Source organism: Chelonoidis abingdonii, chromosome 9 (genome assembly GCF_003597395.2).
Source record: "Chelonoidis abingdonii isolate Lonesome George chromosome 9, CheloAbing_2.0, whole genome shotgun sequence".
Classification (NCBI taxonomy): domain Eukaryota; kingdom Metazoa; phylum Chordata; order Testudines; family Testudinidae; genus Chelonoidis; species Chelonoidis abingdonii.
In genome coordinates this window covers 48,395,222-48,418,433 of record NC_133777.1, presented here as the reverse complement: position 1 = coordinate 48,418,433, position 23,212 = coordinate 48,395,222, and the positions used below count along the sequence as shown (strand labels likewise).

The 23,212-nt window shown below is 49.4% G+C and overlaps 1 protein-coding gene across 6 annotated transcripts in view; it reads right to left on the bottom strand.

The window, feature by feature from the left end:
• The window catches only part of LINGO1 (leucine rich repeat and Ig domain containing 1), a 473,862-nt gene extending 452,570 nt beyond the window's left edge, over positions 1–21,292 (bottom strand). For all 6 annotated transcript variants that reach the window (XM_075069524.1, XM_032799821.2, XM_032799824.2 and 3 more), the window contains exon 1: positions 21,056–21,292. The gene's annotated coding sequence lies outside the window, so the exon portion shown is untranslated. The remainder of the gene's footprint in view (positions 1–21,055) is intronic.
• Positions 21,293–23,212: the final 1,920 nt, after the last annotated feature.

The window sequence follows — 23,212 nt, the reverse complement described above, 5'->3', positions numbered from 1 at the left end:
CTCAAGAGAGCTCCAATAGCACCCTCATTGCCATGTTCCCTGCTGGCTTCAGCAGACAGCTTTGCTAGCAATCCTCCCCCATCCCATCCATCTTTCTCCCACTCACTGTATGAAGATAGCAAAAGCTCACCTACCTCCCTGTGCCAGAAACACAAGGGCAGGGGTTAATTCAATGCCTGGTTACAATTTTATTGTAAAAATGGCACAATTCCCATTTCTATTGTATTTCTGCAGCTCCCTAGAAAGCGCTGGACATTTTTTAATAGACCCCATCAGAAAGTGGAATTTCTGTTCCACAGGAAACCCTAACATGTTGCAAAAACCTCTTTCCTACATATGTTTGATACAATATTAAAATCAGTGTATTAGAGTAAGTCTAAATGGAATAAACCAAAATGTCAAAGTCAAAATGAAACAGTTCAACTTTTTCCCATGAAAACTTTCGTCTAAATTGATGTTTCCATAAAATATTTTGACATAGCCAAAAATGCATTTCAGCAACAGAAAACTGTTCCATCCAAATGCTGGCTCTTCTTTGAACAATTTCCAGACAGCTCCACTTCTTTAGTTTATTGGCCTGGATCCTCAGCTGCTGTAAGCCAGTCACTTCAGTGGAGCTGGCACCAGTTCGTACCAGCTAAGGATCCGGACCATTGTGTCCAGAATTTTCAGCAGAACTCAGCACTCACAACTGGGGTCAGTTTTGCACCCCATGTACTGAGCAATCCCCCATGTTGGATACTCGTTTGAAAAGTCACTCTTCATTCAAAGGCCTAAATAGGAGCTGGCCTCTTCAGAAAACGTGGCCCCAGCTGCAAGTGTGGAGCACTTGAGGATCTGAGTGTTGAGGAGTGTTGTATGTATGACACAGGAGGTAATTGTCTCACTCTACTCAGAACTGGTGAGGCCTCAGCTGGAGTACTGTGTCTAGTTCTGGCATCTCAGTTTAGGGAAGATGTGGAAAAACTGGAGAGAGTCCAGAGGAGAGCAACAAAAGTGATAAAAAGTTTGGAAAACCTGACTTGTGAGGAAAGGTTAAAAAAAACTGGACATGTTTAGTCCTGAGAAAAGAAGACTGAGTGGGAACCTGATAACAGTCTTCAGATACGTTAAGGGCTGTTATAAAGAGAATAGTGATCAATTGTTCTCCATGTCAAGTGAGGATAGGATAAGAAGTAATGGGCTTAATCTGCATCAAGGGAGATTTAGGTTAGATATTAGCAAAAACTTTTCAACTCTAAAGGTAGTTAAGCTATGGAATAGACTTCCAAGGGAAGTTGTGGAATCCCATCATGGGACGCTTTTAAAAACTGGTTGGACAAACACTCATCAGGGACAATGTAAGTTTACTTGGTCCTGCCTCAGAGCAAGAGGCTGGACTTGATGACCTCTGAAAGTCTCAAGGTCCCTTCCAGCCCAACATCTCTACAATCCTGAGCACTCTTGAAATTCTGGCCCATGTTTATATTCTCACCCCCACTAGCTCCTTAATTCCAACCCCAGTCCATGGTCTGGGAAAGGCAGCTTTCATCCCACGGCCTTTTTAACCCCAGGTTTGCCACCCTGGTCTCTCCCTGCTGTAAGTAACTGAAAAGGATCAAAGTGGGAGCGCGACAGGTGGGCAGGACACAGCAGGACAGGTTCAGCTCTGGAACGCAGGGCGCCCCTGGCAGCAGGGCCACACTTGGGAGATTTATTGCTTATGGCACGTTGTCAGAGTGAAACTCGTCTCATTAATCAGAACTGAAATAACAAGAAAACAACATTTTAATTAATTTAAATAAAAAGAAGGGAGAATCGAGGCAACTCTCTGAAGAGCCCTCTTTGGAAATAGAGGGCAGGGATCAGGCAGGCTTGATACCACAGAGTGCCCCCATCACAAACCCATTGGTGATGGCCCATTTGTCAGCCCGCCCCAGGGAAGAGGATAATCTGAAACATCCGCTGTGCAACCCAGAGTCTCAGCCAGAAAAGTAAAACATCTCAGCACCTGCAGGGTTCCTGATCCTGCTCTTTCCTGCCCCGGGAAAATGTAAAAACTTTAAACGCATCTTCCCCCTGGCCGCAGTCATTTTGCATAAGTTATGCAGCAGGCCACCTTCATTAGCACATATTACTGCAGGGAAGCCTGTTGCTTCCCCACTCTGGAGGGCTTTGTTTTAAACAGAAATCAGGTAGACAGGTGAGCTATGCTTGTGGTTGTGCGCACGGCCTTTGTTTTGTATGCTGTTGGCTTAGCAATATGGAGGCAGGAGAACAATGCCTGAGGAATGCTGCCTCCTCCCTGCAATGGGATATTTAGCTTCAATTCCAGTATGCCTTCTGCCCTCTCCTGCATCTGTCTTCCTCTCAGGCCTTGTCTTCACTGCTCCAAAGGTGAATTTTTACCTCAGAGTAACTATGCATGTGAAGTATCCTGAGGTAAAAAACACAGTAAAGATAAGCCACTTTGGCTTTACTATGAGGTAAACTCAGTGAGATCAACACTATGTTCCCATATGGGGTTCACCTCACCCAGTTTACTGCATAGTAAATCAAAGTGCCTTGTCTTTGCTGTGTTTTCATTTCAGGACACCTTACATGCATAGTTAGCCTGTGGTAAAAAAAAAAAAGACACCACCCACCTTTTTTAGCAGAGAAGTCAAGGAATCAGTCTATCTTCTGCTCTGTCCTGTGTTTCCCCCTCCTCTGCCTGTCTCCTTCCTCCCCCTCTCCTTCACTCTTCATAACAGTTGGTAATGTCTGAAAGTAGGTAGGCAAACTGACACAAACGTGACCTCAAAGCCAAATTACAGCACCGGGTAAAGATGATAGCGTATTCGATTCAAACCTGCAAGGCCACAGGGTGAGGATCCCAGCTGTCTTGGCCTCTGCCTTCCTCCCTTTCAGCCCTTCTCCAGCAAAGCTGGGAGGATCAGTTATCAACATTGTTCTCTCCAACAACCAATTGCAAATTTCTCCAGTGTATTTATCAGGCAAAGTTACTCGTACGTTTCCTTAGTGACCAGTTCTTGACCTGCAGAAGGCTGGCAAATAGTTCATTGCTAATATTCATCATTCGTGGTGGGTTGTTTAGAAACATCAGTCATGTGGCATTGTTTCTCTTCCGACTGGATGACTAACACCACTAACCAATGGTGGTTACCTTCTCTAGACCCAAGGAAGAGCTCCATGCAGCTCAAAAGCTTGTTCCTTCCACCTGCAGAAGTTGGTCTGATAAAATATATTACTCACCCCACTTCTCTCTCATAGCTAACAAATCCCAGCATGGATTGCCTACTCAAGTGGAAAGCTTGCCACCTGTGGTTTGAAACGTTCACTGTTGTCAGTTTTGCGATTAGAAAAATTACTTTCTGTGAATAGTTATGCTTGGCATTTGTTTTTCCACCAACCGTCGCACTAGTGAAGCTCCTGCATATTTGTGGAATATCAACCCAAAACGAGGAGGAGATGAACAGTATCAAAGAAACTATGTTTAAAAGTCAGAACGAGCAGGCACAGAGATTTTTTGCAGCGTCCACCAAATGCCATAGTTCAGCAGTTCTCCTTTAGAAATCTGCCTCTACCCCTCCCTCCTTCCCCTTCTGCCCTTTGACTTGATCTGGTATACAGTTGTGCAAACCCTCCCTACTCTGGTTTGCACAGCATCCTGCAAACATTCTCAATGGGCTGGTGTGGGTGTGAATCACAAGCCATGTGGCACACTCGTAAACCTATTTGTATTTGCACATTTGTGATCACAGTAGCACAAAGCACTCCATTACCAGTGACTGCCAAGGATCTCACTGTTTATAATCCCCATCAAATCTGGACTGGGCACTGCACAGGCAATCACAGAACTGAAGATGTTAGTAAAGTAACAGTGTCAGGCAGGAGCACTAGGTGGCCTTGCCCTCAGAAGGGAGGCAGAGATACTGCAGAGAATAAAGCAAGTTTCACTGATGGCACCAGTGTGTGATGTGGAAAGTTAGAGGAGTAGGAACTATAGGGAAAATAGGTCCTTTTCACCCACCTGAGCAACGACCAAGCAAGAACAGGTGGTTGGTCAGACACATATAAACAAAAATGGGAAGACTGGGAAGAAAGAAAAGAAATAGGTCTTTTGGTACTGAAGTCTTCCTCTTATTCACAGAAAACTCACCACACTCTGCGGTACAAGGAAACTAAGGGTTTGGCTACACTTGCAGCTGTACAGCGCTGGGAGTTAAAGCTGTCTTCGTACAGCTGTACAGGGAAAGCGCTGCAGTGTGGCCACACAGACAGCTACCAGCGCTGCAGTGTGGTCACATTTGCAGGATTTGCAGCGGTGTTGGGAGTGGTGCATTATGGGCAGCTATCCCAGTGTTCAAGTGGCTGCAATGTGCTTTTCAAAAGAGGGGGGTGGGGTGGAGTGTGACAGGGAGTGTGGGGGAGACAGAAGAGAGTGGATTTTTGGAGGTGACACTGTGTCAGCTCCCTGCCTTGCAAGTTCTAAGGACTGGAAGATACAGAGCACCAACCTTCAATCATTTAAAAAGTTTTGACCCCTTCCCCCACCCCTCTCTCATTCACTAAATGCAAATAGCCTTCAGATCAGATAAGCAACTACTCCAAAATGGAGACCCCCGCCCGCTCCCGCCTTTGGGCTGCTTCTCTCCTCAAGCAAACACTAGCTGTGGACATTCCAAAGGGATCCCCCTGCCTGCCTCTGCTCATTCACTGCAAACAGTAGCTGTGTTTGTTTTTTAGATAAGCAGCTCTGGGAGTTCACAACAAAACAAAGAGAGGCATCACAACAAAACAAAGAGTGTTATCTTTACTTAAAAAGCATTATGGGAAGGTTCCGGAGGTCAGTTATAGCATAGTAAGATTAATCACTGTTTACACTGGCACCCCAGCGCTGCAAGAGCAGCACTATAGTCGTTATTCCCCAAACCGAGGAGGAGTACAGCCAGTGCTGTAGCCAGGGAGATACAGCGCTGTATGTGCCTTGCCAGTGTGGACGGGGAGTAAGTTACAGCGCTGTAAAGCCATCACCAGTGCTGTAACTCTCAAGTGTAGCCAAGCCCTAAGGGTATGGCTACACTAGCAGCTGTACAGTGCTGCGGCGAGAGCGCTTTGAAATGCGAGTGTGGTTGCGGCGCCAGCGCTGGGAGAGCTCTCTCCCAGCACTGCAGGTACTCCACCTCCCCGCGGGGTTTAGCTTACAGCGCTGGGAGCGTGGCTCCCAGCGTTGGGGCACTGTTTACACTGGCGCTTTACAGCACTGTAACTTGCTGCGCTCAGGGGGGTGTTTTTTCACACCCCTGAGCGAAAAAATTGCAGCGCTGTAAAGTGCCAGTGTAGCCAAGGCCTCAGATAACAGGCGAAACTCCCCACTTAAAACTGGATGATACTCCCAAACCAAAGCTAATGTGAGCGTACAGCATTTCCCACCGACTGGCATATTTAGAGGAGGAGTTAACATGTAGCCCTGGCATCTTGGAATGTGGGCCTGATTTTCAGAAGCACTGAAGCACCCAGTGCTTAGTGTTCCAGCTGAAGTCAATAGGAGCCAAAGGTGCTCAGCACCTCTGAAAATCTAGGACTCGAACCTCCCACAGGAGCTCAGTTTGCCAGTGAAACCCGTATATTTCCCCTTGTAAGAGGGGAAGAACGTTACATCAGGCCAAGGGTAAAGCTAAGACCATCCCCAAGAGAACTATAGAAGGGTTAATGGGTTGGCTGACTGAGTGGGTGTTTCCACACCCAGTCCCCTAATGGGTCCAGTTCTTCCCAGGTGGACGGGACCCCTATCTCAGAAAGAAACCCAGGTGAAGTTAAAGGGTGATTCTGTTCCTTGAGTTTCAGGGACAAAAGGAAACTGTGTGGCAGCCATAGCCCCAGTAGCAGGAAGAGCTGCCCCTGTACCTTTCCCAGTACTACACAAGTGTGGTTCTCGAGTTTACTAAGCTCATGATTACATCATTATTCCAGGCACTGTACCTACATGTCCTAGCCCAGCCCAGCAATGAGCAGACCACAAGGTCACATAACAAAACACCAGGCTACTGATTACAGCTTAAATCACTATCAACAAGTCTCGGTGACTTGAAGTACATAGTTACAGCTTCTACTGATCACGTCTGCACTGCATGAAAATCCACAGAGCTGTGGCTAAATTCCCAAAGTCCTATCCCAGCATAAAGGCCCAGAGTAAAACCTAGGATGACAGATACATATGAAGTGACCTCTTCCAAAGGCCTGGTCAGCATTCTGGAAGGGGTGTGCCCAGGGTATTACATTTGTCAGAATCACAGACATAGGGGCTGGGATAAGAACTCAGTTGAAATGCCCAGCAGCACAGTAGGCCCCAGATCCTGAGTGACACTATTCCACTGCAAATAATAAGATTAATGCTGATCAATACAGCCTCTCTTGATCCAATTGCCAGTACATAGCTTCTTGCCAGTAGGGGACACAAGTAACAAATCCAGCCCTAGACACACCACGGGAGCCGCAGCCAGACAGAGGTGTCACATACCCAGAAAGAACAAAAGCAGTTGCCAGAAGTCCTCATGGATGGTGCCCAGGTGGACGTGGACTCCAGCCAAAGCTGATTTTGAGCCCCTTTGCAGCTCAGGTAGGAGCGCTGCCACATACCCAGAAAGAACAAAAGCAGTTGCCAGAAGTCCTCATGGATGGTGCCCAGGTGGACGTGGACTCCAGCCAAAGCTGATTTTGAGCCCCTTTGCAGCTCAGGTAGGAGCGCTGCCACATACCCAGAAAGAACAAAAGCAGTTGCCAGAAGTCCTCATGGATGGTGCCCAGGTGGACGTGGACTCCAGCCAAAGCTGATTTTGAGCCCCTTTGCAGCTCAGGTAGAAGCGTTGCCTCCTTCTCTCTCTCGGCTCCTCCTCCTCTCGTCTCTATGGAACTAACATGAGACACCTTCAGAGAATGGCTCTCTCTCAGACTTTGATGCTGCAGCAGGGGACCAGGCAGCTGAGCTAGGCAACAGCTGCAAACAAGGTTACTCTCCTTCCCTTTCTTTAAAACTTCCAAGGCATCAGGGCGCCAGCTTTCCCTCCTCTCACAGATACTGTGGGGAGCCAGAATCCCAAAGAGCTGCCAACACTCAATTTTCTGGCCTTAATTTAGTGAGCAGCTCAAGAGTAGCTGAGGTTTGTTTTCAGTCAGTGTTACACCAAGGATCCTGCATGTTCTGCAGCTACCAAATCGACCCCTTGCCACTTAGTTATCTGTGGCATAGCAAAATTTCACAAGCAGTGCAACCTTAATTGAATTACAATGAACATTAAACACCCTGCTGATTGTATGATTTACTCACATCTTTAATTGAGTCGAAATCTCCATTTTGGATTGTACTTGAATCTCTCACCGAATTGCCGGTCTGCTGCAAAAGGTAAGTCAAGCTCACCGCTTTGGTTATAGAGCACTCCCCATGCTGCCATCAGCAAAGCTCTACTATCCTGGAGCAGCAAAGAGACTGCTTGTTCTTGCCCATTTCATTCAAAATAGCTGGCACCTTTGGAGAGGTCACAACTGAATCAGTTCTAGGTTCTTCTAGCAGGAGTTACTCTAAGAAATTCCACAGGCACACTGATGCGGGGGCAAAACTACTCCACTGACAGCATCTTCCACTGGGAGTCACCCATAGCACAGGACAATGTAAGAGCATCAGCTGTCAGTGTGTTAATAATTATGCCAGTCCAGCATCGTCCAGCAGGAGTCAGTGTGAGGGCTGGGGTAGAAGCAGTGCCTGTAGGGGGAGCTAAAAACCTCCCTACTGAGTCATTCTAGCGATTCAAAACAAATTGCAGCACAGCACAGGCTAACACCCGCTCTTCAGTAGCATTTTCCTAAATTAAACAATAAACAAGAAGCTGTTTCAGATTTTCCTTACGCTGCAGTTCCTCATTAGTCCCCACCGTAAACACAAAGGAAAAAAACAATTAACCTAAAAGAGATGCTTTCTGTTTAAAGATAGAAATTGATACTAAAGCTAGAGTCAGAAGAATGGAGTCTAGGCAAATGTTTCTCAGAAGCAATAAGGATTAGATCACAGGGCCTGGCAAGGAAAGAACAGTTGCTGGGCCTGGGTAGGTTCTCATGCCAAGAATATCCAGGAATCTTTAAAGCTCTTGGGCTACCACCCATCTCACAAGCCAAGTGGCTAATAGAATAAAACTGGCCCCTGTGTGAACTCCTTTCTTCCCAGTGCTGGAAGCAGGGGGGAGTCTCCCAAAGGAGAACAGCTCGGCAGTAAGTCTCCAGGTCTCCTGATCTAAACCTCGGATTGTAGCCAAGGAATCGGTTTTAATCTAAAGGCAGTCAAGTGTTCCTTGGGGCTTTCCCTTCGCTCTCAGGAAAACAGAGATCTGAATCAGCTCATGAGCCCAGAGGCTCTCAGATACTACGGTGATTGGCACAGCATAAGACCCTATCTAGAATAGGACAGAGTGCTTCCTGCTCTCCCTCGGCCCAAGCAGGGGATGAGGAAAGGAAGTGGTTCCCCTCAGAAGTGCAAGAATGGAAGTAGTGGGGGTCATTGGGTAACAGGCCGAAGCACTGTGCTCCCTTCCCAAGGGTGGCTGGGAATACTTTGTGCTGGTGGGACTGGGGAAGGCTTAAAACTCCCAAGCATATCCAGCTGTTACAATTAATGACATACATTTTGGAAGCGATATTAAAACTTTTAATTCAGGCCTGGATCTCTATTAGAGATCAGGGTGAGACCACGGTGGGGCAGCAGATTATCCCACAGCTGCTAGTGCAGGGTTCTTACACCTTCCTCTGCGGCATTGGGGTGCTGGCCCCATCACAGATATGCCCCAGAGCTAGGCAGAGCTCAGGGCTGAACCAATCTGGCAATGCCCCCAGTGACTGGCTTCAGAAGGGAGGCACTGGAATGTCCTTCTCTCTGACACTGAAATAGCATTCATGGTGGGAGCACTGTTAAAGCAGTGAGAGGACCCACACCCCTCTCCGGCTGGCCCTTTCCCAGAAAATCTGGGCAATAAGTGTCAACATGTGGCCTCAAATGGGAAGCGGGACCCCATCAAGGAAGGGCCTGTAGTACCACAGAGAAGGAGAGCTGCTAGGCATACCCTGAGAGAGGAGTCATCTTGCTTGATCCTGTCAGAGGCTTGGAGGTCCCAAGATGCCTCCATTTGCAGGCCTGTCACCAAGGGCTTGCTTGACGAGCTAATGTGACTGAAGAGCATCAGGGGCAGCCAGTTGCACCAGGGGGGCACTAGGGAGAAGAATGGGGGGAGGGCAGGGGAATGTGTCCCTCAGACTTTTACCCTTCTGTTGATGTCCCCCGATCACTGTGGGAGCAGAACGCATGTACCAGCCCCCAGGCCTCACCACTTGCCTATGACAGCATCATGCCTGGCACACTGCAGGTCGCTGGAGAAGGTGAGTTACAGCAACTGAGACTGCTGAGATCTTTGTATCCTCAGTGTTTGAAATGGCAGCAGGACCTAGTGGGTACAGCACTGGACTGGGATGTAGGAGACCTGTGTTTCATTCCTATGCCTGCCACTGACTTCCTAAGGGAACTTGGGTAAGTTGCTTTCACTCCGTGCCTCTGTTTCCCCTCTCACTGCCCTTTGTCTGTCTTGTGTATTTAGCTGGCAAGTGCTTAGTGGGCAGGAATGTCTACTATGACGTGCATATACAGTGCCTAGCACAATGGGGACCGCCCTGCAGTATGGTAACACAAATGACATGACACAGCGCAAGGCATTCCTGCAGTGATGGGCCTGAGCCTCAAACCCAAAGCAACTGCCTGCAGGAGTTTAGCTCCAACCCATCCACAGGCATAACGCAATGCTGGCGACCTCAGAATCACTTCTGCACTAGAGAAAGTGGACACCATAAACACATCCCTGACGGAGCCATACCAGAGGCAGCAGCTCATTCCAAACGAGCCAGCATTTGTTTGCACAGACACAAGCAAGCGTGTTGGTAATTGGCAATGATGGAGAAGGAAACAGGACAATTTAATGGGAGGACTGTAAAATATCCATTTAGAAGTTTCTCCCAGCATGGCAAGGGCTCTCCAAGTCAGGGCAGCTCATAAAGCCAAGGGGATGGCAACAGAGGCACTCAGCATGCTGCCCCAGCCATGAAATCGACAAATACATCATTTTTTTTTATCAATAAGAGGAGGAATCCTTACCCTACCTCACCCCCCACAAATATAGTATTTATAGTTATTCCGTTGCTGGAGGACGGGAACTCATACAGCCTCTCACCACAAAGGATCCCCATGCACTTTATAAAGGCTCATCCCTCCAAGGCCTGAATCGCAGGTGCCTCTGCAAGACAGTGTCCCCCTTCACAGTGGGGCACAGTAGCTATTTAAATGTATGATCTGTTTCCAGTTGAACTCAATGGGAGCACTGTCATTGACTTTACTGGGAGCAGACCTCCAGTGTGTACATCACTATTAAACCACAGGGAGACGACGCAAAGGAATGCAAAGGAAACAACAGGAGGAGTTTTCTGGAGGCAGAATGCAATTACTCAAGTTGGAATTTCGCCAGGAGACTGGGACCAACACCCTTATGCTTGTGATAAGCACCATGGGATGATGTTTTAATGAGAAATGGTCATCTGAGGGCTTTACATCTCAGCTGGCAAGTTCCCTTTCTCCTCACCACAACTACCTCTCATAAATTGTACTGAGCTCATTAATTACAGGAGCACTGTTCAGGCAGTCACTCAGACAACTCCATTTCCATTAACTGCTAAGGGATAACCCCTTGAAACTAAAAGAAGGATGAACCACACCTAAATCCAAACAAAAGGAAGCATTTCTTCACACAACTCATAGTCAACTTGTGGAACGCTTTGCCAGAGGCTGTTGTGAAGGCCAAAACTATAACAGGGTTAAAAAAAAAAACTAGATAAGGTCATGGAGGATAGGACCATCAATGGCTCTTAGCCAGGATGGGTATGGATGCAAAACCATGCTCTGAATCGTCCCTAGCCTCTGTTTGCTGGAAGCTGAGAATAGGCAACAGGGGATGGATCACCTGATGATCACCTGTTCCATTCATTCCCTCTGAAGCACCTGGAATTGGCCACATTCGGAAGACAGGATACTGGGCTAGATGGACCATTGGTCGCACCCAGTATGGCCGTTGTTAGCAGGAGCGGTGCCAGAATTTCTGGCGCCCTATGCAGAATTCGGGGGGCGGCATTTTGTGCGCTCCCCACGGGGCGCGTGGGAGCTTCCGGTTCCACTCCCATCGCGCCGCCGAAGAAGGACCCTCCGCCAAAATGCCACAAGCGACAGTGGCAGTCATTGAGCTGCTTAATTGCCTGCCACTGTTTTCTGCGGCACGTCGGCAGAAGGTCCTTCTTTGGCGGTGCGACAGGACTGGAACCGGAAGCTCCCGTGCGCCCCATGGGGAGCGCACAAAATGCCGCCCCTTGAATCCCAGCACCTAATGGAAGCGCCAGCCCTGGTTGTTAGGCATGAAACCACAGATCCATGAATCTGGGGGCAGTTCAAAATTCAAACCCAAATCCAGTTGCAAATTTCACAAGTAGTGCGTGGACCTTTAATGGGGCTCAAACCAAAGTGCTACATCCAAAGATACCCTGCAGACTTCAGGGCGTTTGAGAACTAGATCCAAGTGTTGTAGTGTAGACCCCTACCTACTTTAAATGAGCATTTTACTCTGCTTAGATTCAAATACAACCATGCATGTGACTAGCAGCCTCCTGCGACCCTGTCAGAGCAGGGCTGAGCTTAGACCAATTGAGCCTCATTCTGATCCCACACAAGCATACCTCAGGAGTGACTCTGTAGGACTGCAGGCCTGGCCCCACAGCCCAGCAGGGCCTGATACCATTCCCTGAGCCTGGATGATTTTTCTCAGGGCTCAGTGTACTATTCAACCACAAACTCACTATTCCCCAAGCCAAAGTAGGTTATGGGGCCTTTCCCTTTGCATTTCTTCCTCTGCTCCACTTGTTTCCTGCAGCTTTCTTCCAGATGAGCTTCCATCCGGAATAGGGACTACCTGACCCCTTCCCAACTGAGTCTGATAATCAAACAGGGCTGCCTGGTCCCAGGTCCTTTGGCCCTTAAAGGAGCAGAGCCCCCAGTTACAGATACCATTGCAGTTACTGGAGTTAGGCCGAGGTCCTCAAAGGCGTTCAGGTGCCTAACTCCCCTGGGAGTTAAGCGCCTGAATGCCTTTGAGGATCAGGCCTTGCCCCACAATTGAGTGACACCAGGGTCCTCCTGGCATCGGGATCCAGATTTGGGATCTAGCATCCTCCTGGCATCAAGATCCAGCGTTCTACCCATTACCAATGCCTGCTTGGAAACAGGGCAGATATAGTCAGACCACCTGCAGGGGGCTCTCCCTTCCATGACCTGACCCAGGCTGACATGAGAAAGACCCCCTTTGCTGTCTGTCCCAGCTCGGCCTGGTTCCAGCTTGGCAGAAGCGGGGATGTGAACAGCAGATGCCTGCCCGTCTCCAAGAATAGGCTTACAGATTGGAGGCATCTCCGCCACTCCACCTCCTCTCACAAACATATGGTCTGCATATGGTCAGCTGCAGCTGAGGAGGCTAGCAGTGACTTCCCGAAGGTGTCCTTTGCTACTGATGCTAATATGCCAGCTTGGTCTGCTTCCTCCCCTTCCTGCTGTCCAGTAAATCTCCTCCATTCCCCCAAAGCATCAGCTAGCACTGGCCATCGCTCAGCAACAGGCTATCAGACATGATGGAGCAGGGGAGTGATCTGGCATAACAAAGCCTAGTCCTTCCTCTCCTGCCTTTCCTTCATCAGCCCTGATGCTTCTCCATTCCAGCCTCCCTTTGCCTCTCTGAGCCCCATGATCTCCTTCGCCCTCAGAACATGGCCCCACCTCACTGTCACCTTTCCCCTCTCATTCTCCCTGCATTGCAAACAACTCACTTCTTGTTATTACTGGGGAAGGACTTGGGCCTCAGAACTGGGACCCAGATTCTAACCCATCCAAAGCCATCTTGTGAAGTCAGGTCTGGATCAGGGATTGGGTTCAGAACACCCCCAATGCTCTGAGGTCCGTGGATCAGGGGGCCTCAGGTCCATCTCTTGTGAGTAACACTTTGCCTTGCCGTTCTTCAGCTAAATGGAAACTCAGCTTCCTCCTCTGTCCCCTTAGCCCTGATAGCACCAAAGGGTCAGAAGCTCTTTTCCAGGGAGGGGGGATTGGGAGACAGAGAGAGAAAAACAGAGTTATGATTCTCACTCTTCCTCTAGAGCTACATGAGGCCAGCACAGGTGGAAAATAATGGGGATGGGTGTATAAGGCAAAAGGATGGCAGCAAGACCAATACTTTGTTGACTGTTGCAGTGCCAGTCTCTGTCAAGAGCTAGGCAGTCCTGGATCAAGGCTGACCATGCTGCAGTTCTACCAAAAACGATGAAGCCCAGTCGTGCGTTCCTGAGGTAGAAGTAAGGTATACGACTGGGGGCTCTATGACAAATGTGGTGGCCTGGATCAACTAATCCATTCAGTTCCCCACTTCACTCTGCCACTGTGCCACAGCCATGCTAATGAATTCACTCAGCGTAACCCTTTAATCTCTCTCACAGCCAATCACATTCTGGTCTGATAAAAGGTGCTTGTTTAATCATTCCACTCTGTAGGTCCAATCTGGAGCAGAATCAAGCACCTCACTGAGACCCTTTTTACTTCCTGAGCCGCGTATTGCAACGTTATTAAAGATAAGGAGGGCTTTGAAGTTCACACATTTTAAATGTGCCTTAGAATAGGGAATGCAGAATCAAAGGGCAAGCTCAGCAGAGCTCTGACTAGCATTTCTGAGCACTTGGATGTCACGTTTCTTTCCTTCTGGCCACCTGAGAGTCCAATGTCAATACTGCTTTAACAGCCAGAGGAATACCTTTACTAATATTTAAGCAAACCTTTAATGCATAGAGAATGCAGGTGGCATTTCTGATTGTCATGCCAATGTCAAAGCAGGCTGGGATTGGTTTACAGTCTCTGACATCGGCTTCCCCTCAGAACCCCCAGAGTCACAAACGCTGACATTTCCCAGCAATTCTGAACTGCAAACACTGTCCAGTGCCCACATCATAAATCAGCGTAGCAATGCTGACTTCAGCGGAGCCACACTGATTTGCACCAGCTAAGGATCTGGCCCTCAGTTCTTATTTGGTGGTGCAAATAGCTTATTTTGTGATTTTTTAAGCCCATGGTTGATTAACTTTGCCCACAGGGGACGAGGATAAGCTATTGGATTTGCAGATATTTTAAGGCCTGAAGTTGTAATTTTTGTCAAAAGCCCTTATGGCCTGATCCAAAGCTCATTGGCAGATGCTTTTTTATTTGGAATATAAATCAAATCAAAAGAAATTCACATCACACACAATTTCAAAACCCAGCAATTTCAAAACATTAGTGCGGCCTCTGTCTTTTTTTGTCTAGTGCAAGTCACAACAGTGTGACGTTTACATTCCAACCTCACAATCCGATGCTGACAAGTCAGGGTGTAACATCCCCAGGGCAGGAGAGGCAGTGCCAGTGTGTTGTGACACAACGTCACATATCGCAACAAGTTATTCTGGGACCCTCTGACCTCCTGAAAGGATGTGAAATCATCCTAGCTGACCTGGGACAATCCTGGAGGTGTTAGGATGGCTGGCAGCTCTTGCTGGGTTGTTGCTCTTTTATTCCCAAATACCCTCATTGAGAGATCAGCCTCTTTCCCTTTCTCCTTCTCAAATCTCACCCCTCTTCTTGCAGCATCTGCACCCAGGGTACCCATCAATGCTGGCCTCCCAAGTCACTAGGCTTTGGTCTAAGAGCTTGATTCTTTGTGGGAGGCAACTGCCCTGAGGCACTTTATCTTGGCTATGGGTACAAAACTGTCCAACATGAGGCCACTGCTCCACTATGACATGAGTAAAACCAGCAACAAATTGCCAGTAGTTGACATTTAGGGTAGGGGAAATTTAGGAAGATGGAGGGGAAGGATGGTCTGCTCCAGGCTGCTATGCATGGGAATTTCACCCTTCTTCCTCAGCATGCTGTTCCAAACAGCCCCATTTGGTTCTGAAGATTGTTACTCACCAGTCTACCCTAATCCTCATTCCCAGCTGCCCCTTTTAACAACCAAAGCACATGAAGTAGTCCACTCGCATAGTTCTCCTGAAGGCATTTCCCTGGGGAGCAGAAGAAAACTCTGCTATGCCTTCTCTCAAGCATATTGGGCCAGATATTGAGGCCACACAAATCAGCCTCTTTCCATCAATAGTAATGGATTGCTAAGTGCTAATGGGATGGGAATACCCCCAGGGTGAAAGTAAAATACAGCTCTTACGGGTACGGCTCCCATTCTGTTTCCCCCCCACAAGAAGCCCCTAATCCCGTGGTTCAGACCGCAGGGTGAACAGCTAAGTTTAAACTGTTCTTAAGCAAGCAGCAGGCTACCTGAGGAGTCTTCTCCCTCAGCCAGTCCCCTTGCTCCCTGCTACAAGCTAGAGGTGAGCTGCTGTAGCCCCTGCTGAATGGGAGGGTCGGGGGGACGCGGAGCCTAGCCGCGTCAGGCCGCCTGGCTGGAGGAGGAAAGGGAGAGAAACAACAAACAAATGTGACAGTGAGTTTTCCCTTTCCAAGCTTTTTTTATTAGCTTTGAGTTTGAATTTTTGGGTTATGCAGCCAAAAAGAAGTGAAAGTAAGCCAGTACTCAATGCTCCACTTATTTGCTGGTACACTACTGCACCTTTTCTTACCGGTACTCCGTACTGGGCCATATCGGCTTACTTTCACCTCTGATTTATAGCCCAGACGACTTGAGGGGTCCCACAGACTAGGGGGTCAGGTCTTCCCAGGGCAGTTGCCTCCTACTGGAATCACGGAACTCTCAGCCTCAAGTGCAAAGGTCACTTGTGTGGGAAGCACAGCTTCCTCCATGACTGACCTGTGAACCTGGAATAAGTCAGGATGACCATTCACCTCAATGCCTTGAGAACATTCTGCAAAACCCGCCTTGCCCCAGCCTGCCCACAGCAACACTATGTTAGAAATAAAGCAATGCAAAGCAGACAAAGGCCAGTCCGCAGAGTCTGGAAAGAGAAATATACCTTTACAGGTATGTTATAATTTTGGGATGTGCACAGATACCATGTTCATGGGATTGTCCTATTCAAACAGAGAGCTCTATTGTATATTTTATTAGGTCAAATTAAGAGAATGTCATATCAATTCAATTTCAGTTTTACTCCATCTGTATAGAAAACTTGTTCTGAACTGCAAAATTATGGGGTCTAAATTAGCTGTTACCACTCACAAATTTTGGGAATCATTAGGAAAGGAATAGATAAAAAGACAGAAAATATCATATTGCCTCTATGTAAATCCATGGTAAACCCAAATCTTGAATACTGCATGTAGATGTGGCTGCCCCATCTCAAAAATATATATATGGGAATTGGAAAATGTTAAGAGAAGGGCAACAAAAATGATTTGGGGTATGGAACGGCTTCCGTATGAGGAGAGGTTAATAAGACTGGGGGCTTTTCAGCTTGGAAAAGAGACAACTAAGGGGGATATGATGGACGTCTATAAAATCATGATAGTTGTGGAGTAAGTAAATAAGAAAGTGTTATTTACTCTTTCTCATAACACAAGAACTAGGTGTCACCCAATGAAATTAATAGGCAGCAGGTTTAAAACAAACAAAAAGAAGTATTTCTTCACACAATGCACAGTCAGTCTGTGGAACTCTTTGTTGTGAAGGCCAAGACTATAACAGGGTTCAAAAAAGAACTAGATAAGTTCATGGAGGATAGGTCCATCAATGGCTATTAGACAAGATGGACAGGTATGGTTTCCCTAGCCCAGGGTTTCTCAAACAGGGGTCACTGTTGTGTAGGGAAAGACCCTGGCAGGCCGGGCCAGGGTGTTTGCCTGTCCCGTCTGCAGGTCTGGCCGATCGCGGCTCCCACTGGCCGCAGATTGTTGCTCCGGGCCCCTGGGAGCTGCTGGAAGCGGCCAGTGGGAGCCGCAATCGGCTGGACCTCCGGACAGGGCAAGTAAACACACCAGCCCGGCCCACCTGGGGCTTTCCCTATACAAGCGGCGACCCCTGTTTGAGAAACCCTGCCCCAGCCTTTGTTTGCCAGAAGCTGGGAATGAGTAACAGAGAATGGATCACTTGATGATTACCTGTCTGTTCATTTCCTCTGAAGCACCTGGCATTAGTCACTGTCAGAAGACAGAGTACTGGGCTACATGGACCTTTGGTCTGACCCAGTATGGCTGTTTTTATGTTCTTATGTAAGAGAGTATCCGGGGTCAAAAGCAAAGAGTGAGGAATGGGGCCGGTGAGAAGCTTTTGATAGGGGGAGCCTCAGAAAAGTTTATCCAAGTTTTAGATGATAATCCAAACTTTCTGGAGGCCTCTCCAAGGAAAGATCTTGGCCCAATGCCCGTTGGAGTCCAGGGAGTCTTTCCATTGTCATCAACAGGCACTTGAACAGGCCATAAACCTTTAGAAATTCTCCACCACAGTTCCATGGAGAGACAGGTGTTCATACATTCCAAAAAGTAACAGTGCTGTTTTAGTGTGACTTGGTGATGGGAGAACCTCATCAAGTTCTGAGGGTCTGTGAGATGAGCCCGGCCATTCCTCTGACCCTGGGCCTGTACTCTGAGAGAAACATGCCAGGAGATCACGCGGATAAAGGAAACAATCCTCACTCACAACTTGTGTTTCAAGGCTGTTTAACTCCTGTAGTTGGGCCACACAGCAGGACATAGGGGGATAAACAGACGCAGCTCACTGCTTCCACCCAAGGTGGGGTGTAGTCCTCGTGGATCTATGCGCTGTGCACTTCCACTAGCCATGCTGCCAGTACAGCCATCCATGCCCTATGCACCACTGTACACATCACCACCTAGGAAGCCTCTCCCACAGCTTGCAGGGGAGCCTTTGTGCAGGATCTCCATGCTCTGATCTACTAGCCCAGTTGGAACCCTGCCTCTTTGGTGCAAACTCATCAGGCCCACTTAGAATAGGAGCCTCATGTATGTATTTTTAAATAAATATACCATTCAGGTTTCCCCTGGGAGGGACCCACACAAGGGCCTGTTGGGCAGGTACCATCCAGGAAAGAAACTTATCGCAGTAGAAAAGCGCTAGCCTGTTACCTTTAGGGCCCTCTTTCAGACCCTTCCATCTCCCAGATCTTAAAGCAGAGATCATAACTAACCCTCCCCTCCCCCTCCAGTTTCTATCTATTGTGACACCAGACCCAGCTTGTTTGCACTCTGCTTCTAAAAGCCAGCTGGAATAGAATCAGATACTGTCTCTTTAAATCATCTATTCCCTTCGCTGCCAGGGAAGGCCTGTGAATGAAAATACAGAGCAACGTATAGCACATCTGGATGAGCAATAAACAAAGTCTTCTCCTTTTCATTAAGTTGCCCCCAGACAAACTCAAGATGGGCACAGGCTGCAGAGAGACCTAATTTTGCTGTAACTGGATAACCACCTTGGGATCCCACAGTTGGAGAGTAGCTCATCAGAGGATGCTTCCAATATCTGATTGGCATCAGACCCTGGAATTCAATGAATATGCTGCAGCTGGGACACAGAGGAGAGGAGACAGATGTGTGTGCTCCAATCCTACGTTCTCAGCTGAGCTGGAGGGCCCTTTATGAGCCCAGAGTTCCTCATCTGCAGCTACTAGAATGGAGAAGATCTCTCAGTAGTCTGGGTGTGAGCCTAAATTTATGCAGCTTCTACCAAGAGAGAAAATTACATGAAAAATGCAGGGAAAGAGAGCTACTGAACACATAGTATGGCCCACTCACCAAAGAGTCTCTGGAAGATGTCTCCAGAACACCCTATTACTGCACATAACTATCTGACCAGTGTGTCTTGCAAAATGCAGCTTCTCTAACGACAGCATGGCCAAGACTCTCTTAGGATCCAGTTCCATTCCTCAGCAACCCAGATGATCCAGCAAAAGGGAGTGTCTAGGAAGCTATGCACTTGGAAATGCCAAGCCATCTAGAGAGAGGGCATGGGTGTAAGGTTCTGCTCCTACAACCCTACCCAGAACAGAGTTCCTGCACATAGATCCCTGTTGAAAGGTGATCCATCAAATTCCAAAGCCCTCAGCCTAGAAATTACACCATATGAAGCCTTTAGCCTTTAACATGCAACTCGGTAGCAGTGATGAGTACAGCGGGGATGGAATAATCCATCTTCAGTGCCTACTTTCCTCCATAACAAAGCAAATGACCTATGCAAAATAGGCAACTCCCCCCAGCCCTTTTGTCCAACACAAGTCTACTGGTGAATTTTGGATCTGTCTGAATCATGGATTTTCTGTAATTTAGTATGAATCCTTCAGAAACATCACCTATGGAGACAGTTAACTGTTTTCAACTCTGGGCATGAAAATTATCTGTCATTTTGCACCTATCAAGATCTTTGTCCTGGTGGATTTATCCTGAGCAAACACCTGAGGGTAATGTATCCCCCATAGCACAGCTGATAAGAGAGGAAGAGCAATTGTGTCATTGCATTGGTACCCTACTCGCATATAGACTCCATGACTCTTGAGCAAAAGGAGGAAAGAACACAGTTTCTCAACAGGGTAATTGGGAAACCTCCTTTGCAATTTGGTCCCATGGGGCAAAGACGAGAGATGCTGTGCTGGTAAAAAAAAAAAAAAAAAAAAAAAAAGAGTATGGATGACTTCTTTTGGATGGGTTTCCATAGGAGGAAAGATCACCTCCTGCTTAAGGTGCCAGGAGTTCTGGATTTAGTTCCTACCTCTCCCACAGACACTCTCTATGACCCTGAGTAAATCACTCAGTCCCCTCAGATCCCCAGCTGTAAAATAGGAAGGACAGTATTCCCACACTGTGAGCTCCCTGGGGCAGGGCCTCTCTCTTCCTCTGTGAGTGTAGTGCCTGGCACAAGGCAGGTCACTGATCTCAGTAGGGGCTACCATCCTAACCATGGTGCCTTTGCTTTCAGTCCATGTGTTCCTTTGAGAATTCAAAGCCATTGAGATTCAAAGCCAAACTGTAGCCAAATCACCCTGTTTCACCTGTTCCTGCAATGATACCATTTGTGGGTTTGTGGGGCAGGGGGGGCGAGGGCCATCTGTGGGGGAGAGGAGGAAAGTTGGCCTGTTTCTCAGCTGCAAGAGATCTCTCCAAACAGCTTTACTGAGCTTTCGTGAGCAGGGACTGAGGTTAACCAGTGCATCAAACCTCAAATGCCAGGGTCCACTGGAGTGCTTGCAAGGTTGGATGCAAGCATCCCACACCATTGTAGTCTGGGCCTCTTGCAACAGGCTGTCCCATGGCCATGCAGTGCTGTTGGATCAGGATGCTGTGAATGCCAAGCTGTCACAGAACAATAATATTCCTCAGCCCATGCCACAAGCCTGAAGCTGTGGATTTGCTTGGGGTCTCAGCTAGTCTGATGGGACGTGCCTATGCAGCAACTCTGTCCCACTCCCCACCTGCAGACCTTTACCTATCCTACGTAACTGCTGCCCATGCAGGTGAAAGTTAAAATAATTCAAGCCAGGCCTTTGATGCTCTGCAGCATTACCAGAATCGCAGCTGTATCCAGCCAGGAGATGGTTAAGAAGGAAGCTAACAGGACTAGGAAAGAAAGGAAACCAGTGTGGCTTTAAGGAGAGCCACCTCTCTCCATGGACCTAGCAATAGTTGTTTTGCCTGCTGCCTTAGGTTGTGCTGTCACGGGAACCAGAGACTAAGCAGCAAATTCTGCTCCTCGGCTGTGTGTTTACACACACACACACCCTCCTTCCACAAACCCACCACAACAACGAGCAAATTGAGACGCACTCTCGCTGCTGAGGACTACAAGGAGCTTACAACCTCTGTCTCTTCAAATCTCCCAGTCCTCTCCCGCGCGTGGCACACAAACACACATTCACACATCCCTCCCTGGCTGGGAGTCAGACCCGCACCAGCCAAGCAATCACACCAGGTAGCCCCATCCCCGGCCTGCCAGCTCCCTGCTGCCCAGAGACTCACCCGCGGTGCCCGGCTGCCCTGCCAGGATCCCCGCTCGCGCTGGTCCCGGGGACCGGCCCCCAGGAGCAGGTGCGCCCCGCGTGTCGGTAGCTCCTGGCTCGGTTTCCGCCTCGAGACGGCCCGGGAGTCTCTGCCGAAGAGCTGGGCTGGGGTATCACGGAGCCCCGGCTGGAAGGGGCAGCTCGCGGCAGCCCTGCCCCTGGCAGTGCCTGGGCAGCAGCGGGACAGACGCGCCCGGATCCGAGCGACCGCGGGGCTGGGGCGAGCTCGCAGCGCCGCGCTCTGGCTCTGCGCTCCCCGGACAGGGCGGGGAGACGCGCCCTACTGCTCCTTCCCGGCGCTGCGGGTGGAGCGCTCCCGCTGCCGCCTGGGCGAGCTCATCCCCTCCCCGAGCGCCAGGTGCCCGCCCGCCCGCCGGCTCGGGTGCCGGGGAACGTCCAGCCGCAGCTGATCTCCGCAGCGCTCCTCACGCGTCCCTCGCCTGGGCTCGCTCTGGCTCCCGCTCCACGCGCCGCCCGCAGCCGCCTCACACTCTCCGCATGACATCAGAGGCTGCCGCCTTGGCGAGCTGCGCCCCAGCCCCCGGGGGGAGAGGCGGGAACGGAGCCGTTGGCCGCGGGGCGCTCTCCGAGGCCCGGGGACAAATCCTGCAGCTGAGCGGCGGTGCCAAGGCGCTTTGACCGGCCTGGCTGCACAGAGATCGCGCCCACCCACTTCCACTCAGCACCGTCCTCTGGCGGGGGGCGGCAGGTGGCTCTGCCGCGCCCTCCCCGCTGCTCCGTGCCACAGCGGGCGCGGTTGTGCTCCCCAGCGGCGCTCTGGCGCCCACAGCCCCTGCGGGGCGTTCTCCTGGGCGAGTCACACTTACCGGGGCTGGCTGAACTCGGGGGGCTTCCGCATTTCCTCGCTTACTAGAGGAGCCCAGGGGTAGCCACAGTCAATACACGTGTCCCTTCAGCTCTGGAGGCCTGGCCTCCAATTGGAATCGAGTCATCAGTGCCACGAGATTGAAAGGTCTCAGCCAAGTCCTTATGGACAATGGGCGCCCAGCACAGAACAAACACGCACTGCTGGATGCACAGCAGCAGTCTGTTCTTTGAGAAGGCTGGGAGCCCTGGTAGCACAGGAGGGGCACATCCGACATGAGGGGCACTGGACAGCCAGCAGGAAGCATGGGGAGAGATGAGGGGGGCTGTTCCACAGATAAGGACTGAGGGACAGTAGCAATCAGGGGTTGAATGAAAGACAGAACAGAGAAGAGGGTGTGTGGGTAAGATGGGGGGAAGAGGGTGCATACACTCTGCCTGCCCATGTCATGCTTGGCTGTACCAACTGCAACCTGCCCCTCACTACCATGAACTAGATCGACCACAAAGCGGTTTTAAAAGACTTCCCTCCTCCCAGACCCAAGCCCTTTCAGGAATCTAGGATGAACCCCTGGCCTCATTGAATCCAATGGCAAAACTTCCTTGACTTCAGTTGAGCCAGGATTTCATCCCTAGCATTCTGGAGTTCCCTATGTCTGACTGGGCTTTGGAATAGACGAAACCCATGAAGGAGCAAGACACACAAAAAGAGCAGGGCAAGGAAGTTTTACCAGCATAGAAACACTCTTTGTGGTAATGCAGATGAATAAACATCCTCATCTTTATGTAGCACCTTTCCCTGAAAGATCCTGAGGCATATTTCTGACGGCCTTATGTCTCATTGGCCAGGCAACATTCCCCCCCAGCGCAGGATCCCCTCGCAGCATGTCCAGGAACAAGGTGTCACCTCTGCAATAATGGTGATGGTAGCTGTGTAGGGAGGGGAGCATTACACCAGTCTCCCCCACCCCCAAGATTACTCAGCTTTTAAAGAATGGTTGTGTACATGTGACTTCTAGGCCAGTGTTGTGGCAATGCAGTTCCATCTCTGAACACTAACAGTCTGTCCACACCCCAGGGAGAGAGAGATGGGGAACACGATACAACACAGCACCAGAAATAGTGGTGCCAGCCTAATGGCTTGCTACCCTCAAGCCCTGAGCTCAGTCCTAAACTGCCCAGCGCCAGGCAGGCCGGGGGAGTAAGTTTCTTGCGCCACTCATTGGTGTCCCCCTCTGATTGATGTTTCTTGGACAGTCTTTGAAAGGAACTGTGCCAGCCCCAGCTCATC